Genomic DNA, 8,902 nt, shown 5'->3' with positions numbered 1-8,902 from the left:
GGTGCACGTTAAAAAGCATCAGGTGGTGAAAATCAATCCGGAGTCCACTCACTACCTGTTAATCCAATCGTGGTTCCGGCACGTAAAAAGAATTCAACACACGCAATTTCAGCACATGCATGACGCCAACGTAGCGTCTACATAGACATACCACGAGCATAACGTAACACAGTATTTATATTATTGTAGCATCACGTAACGCCAACACATTCCACATTAACACAGGCATCTAAATCAAAGAAGGGGCGCAGTAACGTAAAGCTATTCCAAACTTTTGCATTTCAATTGTGCTATCAGCCCTCCGTGGTTGGTCCAAAAATTTTTGCGCCACACCAGGTTCGCCTGTCTGTCACGCGACGATATCTGATCGTATATGTGCTCACTGATTATGCATGATTACACCAAAGGAAAGAAAACAATTATGTCTGCTTCGACACGCCCTTTCGCCGGTACCCCTCGGCTATTGGTCAATTGTGTTTTGGGGCTACGCCCACTTCTCCTGTCTGTCACCCGACGTCATACGTCATACAACCGCGATAACTCACTGCGTCAAAGTGACGCGCAAGCGTTAAGACGCATGATTATGTCGAACAAAACTGAGAGAGAGATAGAGATAGAGAGAGAGAGAGAGAGAGAGAGAGAGAGAGAGGAGGGGCAGGGCAGAAAAAATGGCAAAAGCAGGAAGGTTAACCAGAGGGGAAAATTCAGGGCCGTATAACGTAAAACTATTCCAATATGTTTTTATTCCAATCTCCTGACGTCAAATTTGCGTAACCACCGACGCAAGCATCGGGCGGTCCCCCCTATGAATGTCTGAACAAAGCACTCATATGCTCCCCTCGTTCATAGGAGGCCACTTTTGTTTGCTTGAAAGACGAATAACATTGCCTGCACTGAGCTGCTTATCTTATCTAATTGGCTCACAAGAGGGGAGGAGCATGCTCAAGTGGAGAGTGATTCAATGGGGCTGAGCCACTGCAGTGAATATCGATAACCGGATGCAGGGGGTGGTGCCGGCGTCTGCGATTGGTCCGCTTCCTCTTACTTAACTTGCGGTGGCTCGTCGACAATCGCGGCGGCATGCAACGTAAGCTTAAGCATGACGTGAAAACTAATCCTCAGCAACGAAGAATTGGCAGAACGAGGTCGTAAACGTGCCGAAAGTTCTCGAAAACATTACACGGCCACGTAGAAAGTTTTATTACACGCAAATAAACCGATGCTCCCCAACAAGGCCAAGTAGTCAGTGCCGGAGCGATCGGCGGCAGCCATCTTTTATTCCTTTCAGAACGGGGCAGCCTGCGGCTATTCAGAAGAAAAGTTAGTTTTGTTTGGCATATTAATGCATTTTTAACGCATTCACGTCTCTTTGACGCGGTAAGTGTTTGCGGTTTTGTGACGTCGCGTGAGGGGCAGGAGAAGTAGGTGCAGCCCGAAAACTTTTGACCAATAGCCTAGGGCTAATGGCAAAAAGGCGTCAAATCAGACATAACTATTTTTGTTTTCTTCAGTCAAATTATGCATAATCAGTGTGTACACGTCATATCAGATGGTTGGAGCTATCGCAGTTTTCGTGACGTCGCGTAACAGACAGGTGAAGTGGTGGTGGTCCGAAAAAGTTTTTGACCAATCGCGGTGGGCTGATTGCAGAATTAGAATAGAAAAGTTTGGAGTAGCTTTACTTATAGCAACCTTGGTTGGCTACCCTACGCTGGGGTGAGAAGGGAGATGGAGGTAAGGTGACAGGAAAGTAGACAGAGAAAGGGAGCCCAGATAAACAATCACAGTGAGTCACTGTCACCGCATACTATCACTACACAGCACAGTAGGAAACTGACTTTTTATCTAAATTTTGTTCTGAAAGGAATAAAAGATGGCTACCCGCCGATCGGTCAGGAACTGGCGATTCGGAGCTGCCGGAGCGCATGGATTTATTTGCGAATAATAAACTATTTTTGCGTGGCAGTATAATATTATCCAGAACTTTCGGCACATACCCGACATTGCTCTGCCAGCTATTCGTTGCTGAGGATACGTTCTAGCGGCACTTTTAACCTTCTATTGCACGCCACCATCATTTTCGACCAGCCACCGCAAGCTAAGTAGGGGAAGCGGACCAATCGTAGACGATGAAAGCATCCACCCCATTCGGTTATTTACTTTCACTGTCCTAGCTCACCCCCATCGAAGCTCTCTCCACTTGAACGTGCTCCTGGCCTCGTGTCAGCCTATTAGATCAGAAAAACTGCTCGATGTAGGCAATGCTGTTCGGTGTGAAATAAAAAACAAACTAACCTCCCATAAACGAGAAGCACGACTGATGGCTTTTCAAACAACGCTGTGCCTTACCGCCCCATCCCTGCCTTGGTGGTTGGGTAAATTTGACGCCAGAAGATTGGAATAAAAGCAGATTTGAATAATTTTATGTAATAGGGACCAAGCGTTGCATTAGCCGATTCCTAAATTATGTGGCAGCTTAAAATTCATTTGATTTCCTTTTTCTCCCTCTTCTCTGCGTAAGGTATCAAATCAGTGGCCACCTGTTTAACATTTCTATCCTTTCTTCATTTTCTTTCTCTCTTTCTCTCACTTGTAGTTTTGTAATAAGCACAGTACATTTCTTTTACTGAAATTAGCAGAGTATTCTGTGAAACATAATCAGTTAGTAAGGTTGCACGCAGCATACGACTACAGACCGAAATTTTTCACCCAGAAACGAACACAGCTGGCCAAGTTCTCCCAATCCGAAGCGCCGCGGACTGCAGACACATGGAGCGAGCAACGTCATGGAAACGGAAGCTCGAGAAGATTTGTGGAGAACGCAGAAACAAGAAAGGATTTAGTTACGTCCCCTCGGCGATCGTTTATTTCCTTGCCACCTGGGAAAGCTTCAGTGAGGTCATTCTTTTTTTTTACGCTTAACGTTTTTGTAGTACGCATTCACCGACGGTATACGATCTTGCGTGTACGTTTTCTTTTAAAATTCTTACCACAACCCCTTTCTATTGTCGGGTAGATCGTAGTTCTCTTTCACTTTGTTCGTTATTAATAATTCATTATTAACACGCATTATTTTAACTCTGACAAAGATTTGCTTTCAAAATGCGGAACTACAGGCAAATAAAATTTGAAAAGACGCAGTCGCAACATCAAGATGATAACACGTTACAAGGAAGTAGCATGCTGCACACATCATCTGCTTATTGTAGAAATTGCGGGTTGTGACACCGTGTGCTCACACTCAACTCACAAAACGACATTTCAACTGCGTGATCTTACCTAATTGAACTCAAGTTCAGTTGATCTTGACATTGATCTCACTGTTAACAACTCCTCAGAGTCACGTTTCCATCGATTGCATTACCATTGTCTTGAAAGTGAGCGTAATCTTAGCCGGTATAATGCGGTGATCCTTTTCTCTCGATCATATTCCTGTTTTATCTTCCACAACTCGTCACCGGCCGGTAATGGTGATAACGCATAGGCGAAGCAGAGCTCGGACCACTTACGAAGCACAGATAGCAACAACAACATTATATAGGATCATTGCATTACCCGGTCCAGTTTTCGCTTTACTATTTCATGTGGTTTGCTCTGCTGAAAGTTTACAATTGCCTGAAGGTCTTAGAATATAAGCCAAACAGATACTCTCACACAAATGCAGATAGCAGAACGGATAAATCGAGAAACGAGAATTGGAATTCTTCACGCTGATTACCCTGTAGATGAAAGTTTTCTACAAACGGTGCTCCAGCTCGTATTCTAGGTCACCTAAATGGATAACTGATTTGAATACCTCTTGGCGCCAATAATATTCGGCAGAAAAATATATACTAGAATGTACAATGTAGTCCCAGACCCCTTTAAGCAAAATTGCCGGGGCTATATATTACTACATGTCGCAGCTTTGCAAACAGCACACACTAAGCAATTTAACGCTAAGAAAACACAGAAGAAAAGTCCCTGTCGCCCATGGCACCCAAAAGCGTATGCCTTGCATACTTGGCTACTGATGATTCCCCTTTGTCACCTTTTTCTCCCTTAGGTCCCTGCCTTGCAGGAGGGCCCAGGCGGCCCCATCATTCCTTGCGGCCCATGGTCTCCTCGAATGCCTCTTTCACCCTTGGGTCCTGGATAGCCTGGAAGACCTGGGAGCTCCTGCAGCCCCATTTCTCCAGTTAAACCCATAGCACCAGGTGGTCCCACCTCTCCTGGCTCACCAGAAGGGCCTACTTCTCCAGAACTGACCTTTTCTCCTTTCTCACCGAGTATTCCATGCTTGCCCTTCAGTCCGAGGTCACCCCTTTCGTCCTTCGCTCCTGTCTTCCCAAAAATGCCAATGCGAGCCCTTTTACCTTTCTTTCCCTCCATCTCCCTTTTCATCCTTCAGCCCTAGTGGTCCTTTCAAACCCGGCTCTTCTTTCTGACCAGGTGGGCCGGGTGGGCCCTGCACGAACGAAGTGGGAATCGAAACACCATCTGTTGTCACAACCGAATCGAGCTCTCCTTTATCACCTTCTTCGCCGTCCACAGCGGGAGCGCCAGAGACGCCAGAATCCCTCTTCTCACCTCGCAACCCATCACGACCATTCACACCGGTGTTTTCTTTTGGGTCGGGTAGACCTTCCACGTCGGGGTCTCCAGGCAGGCCGACGAAGCCGTGGTCACCCTTGTCGCCCTTCGGGCCCGGAGGTCTCACTTCCCCAGGCGGTCCCGTTCCTCCGTCGAAACCGGGCAATCCTGGAGGGCCTGGGGGACCCGGTTCACCCGGCGCTCCTTTATTGCTATAACTTCCGTGTATCCAAGTGTGCCACCATGCAGCCGCGTGACGGACCTTTCCATGCCTTTCGTGGATCGCACGACTACGCCTTCGCCTTTGTTTCCCTTGTCGCCCTTCGGCCCTGCCATGCCGGGCAGCCCCATCGGACCGGGTTCGCCTTTCGGGCGTCGATGCCGATTGCACCCGGAAAGCCTGGTTTGCCCGGGAGACCTGGCGGACCGGGAGGACCGAGTTCTTCTATTTCGCCCTTCGCTCCGCGCCTTCTTCGCCGTCCCGGCGCACCTGGAGGACACAGGCAGGCTGGCTCGACGTCGCGCCGCCGTCTTCGCCGTATCGCTGCGAGGAAGGCCAATGAGAGCTGGTCAGCCGCCTGGCCATCTCTCCGGACTTTGAGCTGGCACGTGCGCTCCTCCAAGCTCGCAACTTTACTTTCAAGGGCGTTCGCTCTGAACAAACACAACGCAAGCATACCCAGTGCAACGACCAGCACGGCGACAAAGCTAAACGCTATCCAAGCGGACACCAACCACACTCGGCATGACTTCTTCACAGCACTGTCGTCGTTTCCGCAAACTTCGGCTGTGTTGGCAGTTCCCGAGTCGGTCTCTTTCATCATGGCTGAGAGTCAAGCGCTGCGCAAATGACGCGTTCACGTCAGTGAGTAGTAACGTTTAGCCGCATGCCACATGCATCAAGCGGAGAATCAAGAGAACGACGTGAGTTGCATAGTGGACGCGACACAGAAGCCGATGTCCTGAGTCGACTCCACAGAGCCGCCTCACTCATTCAAGAGTGCTTTTTAACAAACACAAACGAGCAATTTCATGAGCGTCCACATCGCGCGCCCCACTTAACGCCAACAAGCTTCGAGTGAACCCGTGCCTTGCGTGGGTCAGGCCACCGGCATTTATTTTTCTATAACACGAATGTTCGAAAATTCTTATCCATAGCCAAATGAAACACGTCAATTAGGCCACCTTTAAACAATATATATATATATATATATATATATATATATATATATATATATATATATAGCTCTTATGCTCGATTACACAACGTCAGATTCCTTTTTTTTGGTAGATGTTTACAGAGTTTTCTAAGTCACATCGTGTTGTTACTTTTATACGTTGCGTTTAAATTCATAAGTACTTCCCAACCCTTGATGGGCATAATGACGTTTCCGCGGCCGGATGTCGTTGAGAAATACCCTCACCGATAAAAACGCAAAATTCCGTTCAGATTTTTTTGGGCATGTCTGCGTTTCGCGTGTACGTACCGAAACAATACCCGCCGTGGTTGCTCAGTGGCTATGGTGTTGGGCTGCTGAGCACGAGGTCGCGGGATCGAATCCCGGCCACGGCGGCCGCATTTCGATGGGGGCGAAATGCGAAAACACCCGTATACTTAGAATTAGGTGCACGTTACAGAACCCCAGGTAGTCAAATATTTCCGGAGTCCTCCACTACGGCGTGCCTCATAATCAGAAAGTGGTTTTGGCACGTAAAACCCCATAATTTAATCTTAATTTTTACCGAAACAACGATGCCCTCGAGGGGATGAAAAAAAAAAGTCAGCATGTCAACGTTAGGACAAACGTGCCCAAACACGGTCATAAATCGGCTGACCAATGACGCCACAACAGCGAGCGCCGCAGAACATTAGGGAGTCAGCTTGCGGCAGCCGTCTCACTCGTGTAAAGACAAGTTTACAACCGTCCTCCACATACCTTGCGTAGAACTTTCTCATTCTACGCAGCCGTCGCTTCCATCGCACGCACACGATATTTCCATGGCGCGGATTGTTTCTCCCTTGACCAAAGAAAAGTTATGGTTTCCCTCCCCACAATCCAATCGTGTGCCCCGCACTATGTATACCGCTTTTGTGAAGTGTAACGAATATCCAGGGAGTGCGATGGACTCCTTCACTTTACTTCCTTCCTTTATTCTCGTATTGTGAAAGGGGCTAAAGTCTAGACTATACCCGCCCCACTTTCGTTCCCGGCAGTTCGTTAGGACGTTTTCTTTCACTTCTTCTTGTTTTATTTTGTTTCTTTACAAACTCTGTAGCCATGCGCACCGAAGGGGTCGTGCGTTGTGCCCGTTTACGATCAGTAACACGGCGCTACCTCACTCAGTACTCAGCAATAAAGCCGCGGAATGGCCTAAGATGATGTGATGCAGCATCGCCGCCGTGGAACTAGACGAGCGCGTTTTCCTGCACAGCCGGCTAAGTCAGAGAAAGAGAAAAGAAGATTACGCGCAAGGCAACCGCTTGGTGTCAGAACGGGGTCACCCTTTTATGGCAAGTACAGTTGCCCTACGTGATGGTAACAGCCGTAGAAAACCTGGCGCAGCCACAGCGCACGCCACTTCGATGCAGAACGGCGAGTCGATGGGTCTAGCAGCAGTAATACGAGTGACTCGCTGATGTAGTGAGCCGATTTTGTGGAGGCGAATCCACAAAATTCCTGATTCTCGCTATCGCGAGATAATGATCTTGTTTGAAGAGACCAATGTCCCCGATACGACGCACCGTCGGTCGCTAGGCTCCACCGTGAACGCGTCGATGGAACCCAAAACAACCGCGGCTTATCCAACTGTTCGTTCTCCTGTCTGTATGGCTTGGACATCAGCGGTGTAGACACTGCATGAGGTATAGGACAGCGGCCGAGAAATTAATCGTTGCACTCATGAATGCCCACGCGACAGACAAAGGCAGATTAGGACTAGTAAGGGTCTTGTTTCCACCCAAATAGCCAGGTAGTGCAATAGTATGTATATGCAAAGAGATTATAAGATCAACTGCAGTTAGTCGAGTGCACTTACGGTAACATTGTAGCAATCTAGTCCTTTTCTTGTTTTACTGCCCCACCGCGGTGCCCCAGCAAACTACTAAGAGCGAAAGGAATGGAAAAAGAAGCGAATCATTACGTAATATGCGGCTGCAGTTTTGCATATTGTGAAATATCTACCGAGATCACCAGCGTACTCTCCAATCCGACCCCGAATGTTAAGCGTCTAGGCCATGTGCTTCTAGTTCTCAAAGCTGCCACCATTATGGTTTGTTATACTCCAGCTTTTATTATTCACTTTTACCTGTAAGACATCTTTCTTCTATGCTGTATTTGGGGGCTACTCAATACAACTGCCATGAAGAAAAAGAAAAGTTGTTTCGATAACTTCCTTTTCCTTTAGTCCACTTATTTTCGAGCCTGGTACAAAATCGTAAGACCCTGAATGGCGCATATTGCATCACTGATTAGGAAAAAAAAAAGAAGTACGAAGTCCCGTCCCTTTGCCCCTCATGTGCTCCGATTTGTATTGAAAAGGCCGAATATTTCCTTCCCAGTGTGTACAAGCTGTTCTCTGCGCAGCTAGAAAAACGTTCTCACTGTAGTATATCTTCTTGTGCGCCCTCAGTAGGCACTCATGAGTAGTCTTCTGAGACGTAAATAGCGGCATTTCTTAGCTTCTGTTGTTCACGTTACGCGTTTCTTTTTCATCTTCAAAGAAAGCGCACAAATGCATGAGCTCACGTGTGCTGATGCAAAGTGCGCGTGCATAAAAGCAAATGCAGGCGTCGGAAACGACAAGTTTAATTACACACGCACCACTTACATCTGTATTACTATTTTTATTATTTTCTTATTTTGTTCTTAGAAAGCTGTAGATAGTATAAATATGCCACATGATATTTGCAAGATCCCCAAAAGAGTAATAGAGAAAAAAAGGCAACATAAAAAAAGAAGAGCGGACAAGAAGGAGTATTGAAATTCAGTGCGTTGTACTTGACGTATTCCGCTACACGCTCTTCGTTTAGTTAATAATTCTGAATCTTTTTTTCCCTTTCTCATCTTGATAAGGTTGTGGACACCCTAAGTAAATGAATAACATATCTACTAGCCCTGAAAAAAAGAAAGGTTCTGAGAAATACAGAAGAACAAAAGAAGCAAAAACTGAGGTAAAAGGGGAGAAGCGTCATCATCCAGCAGTAAATCAGATCCACGGCTAGTGCTTGGTGACGCGCGTTCCGTTGGGCACTTTACCTGCACGGTGTGGTTGACGCAACAGTGGGCGAACAGAAAAAAGAAACGAACACCTTAAAAAAACGCAGCAGGTG

General features: G+C 47.1%; 1 pseudogene; it reads right to left on the bottom strand.

Annotated features, from left to right (window-relative positions):
• Nucleotides 1-3,938: 3,938 nt before the first annotated feature.
• On the bottom strand, nucleotides 3,939-5,396 carry LOC135905557 (collagen alpha chain CG42342-like; annotated as a pseudogene).
• Between the last annotated feature and the right edge of the window lie 3,506 nt (nucleotides 5,397-8,902).

This window comes from Dermacentor albipictus, chromosome 3 (assembly GCF_038994185.2).
Source record: "Dermacentor albipictus isolate Rhodes 1998 colony chromosome 3, USDA_Dalb.pri_finalv2, whole genome shotgun sequence".
Taxonomy (NCBI): Eukaryota; Metazoa; Arthropoda; class Arachnida; order Ixodida; family Ixodidae; genus Dermacentor; species Dermacentor albipictus.
This window is presented reverse-complemented; position numbering and strand designations above follow the sequence as displayed.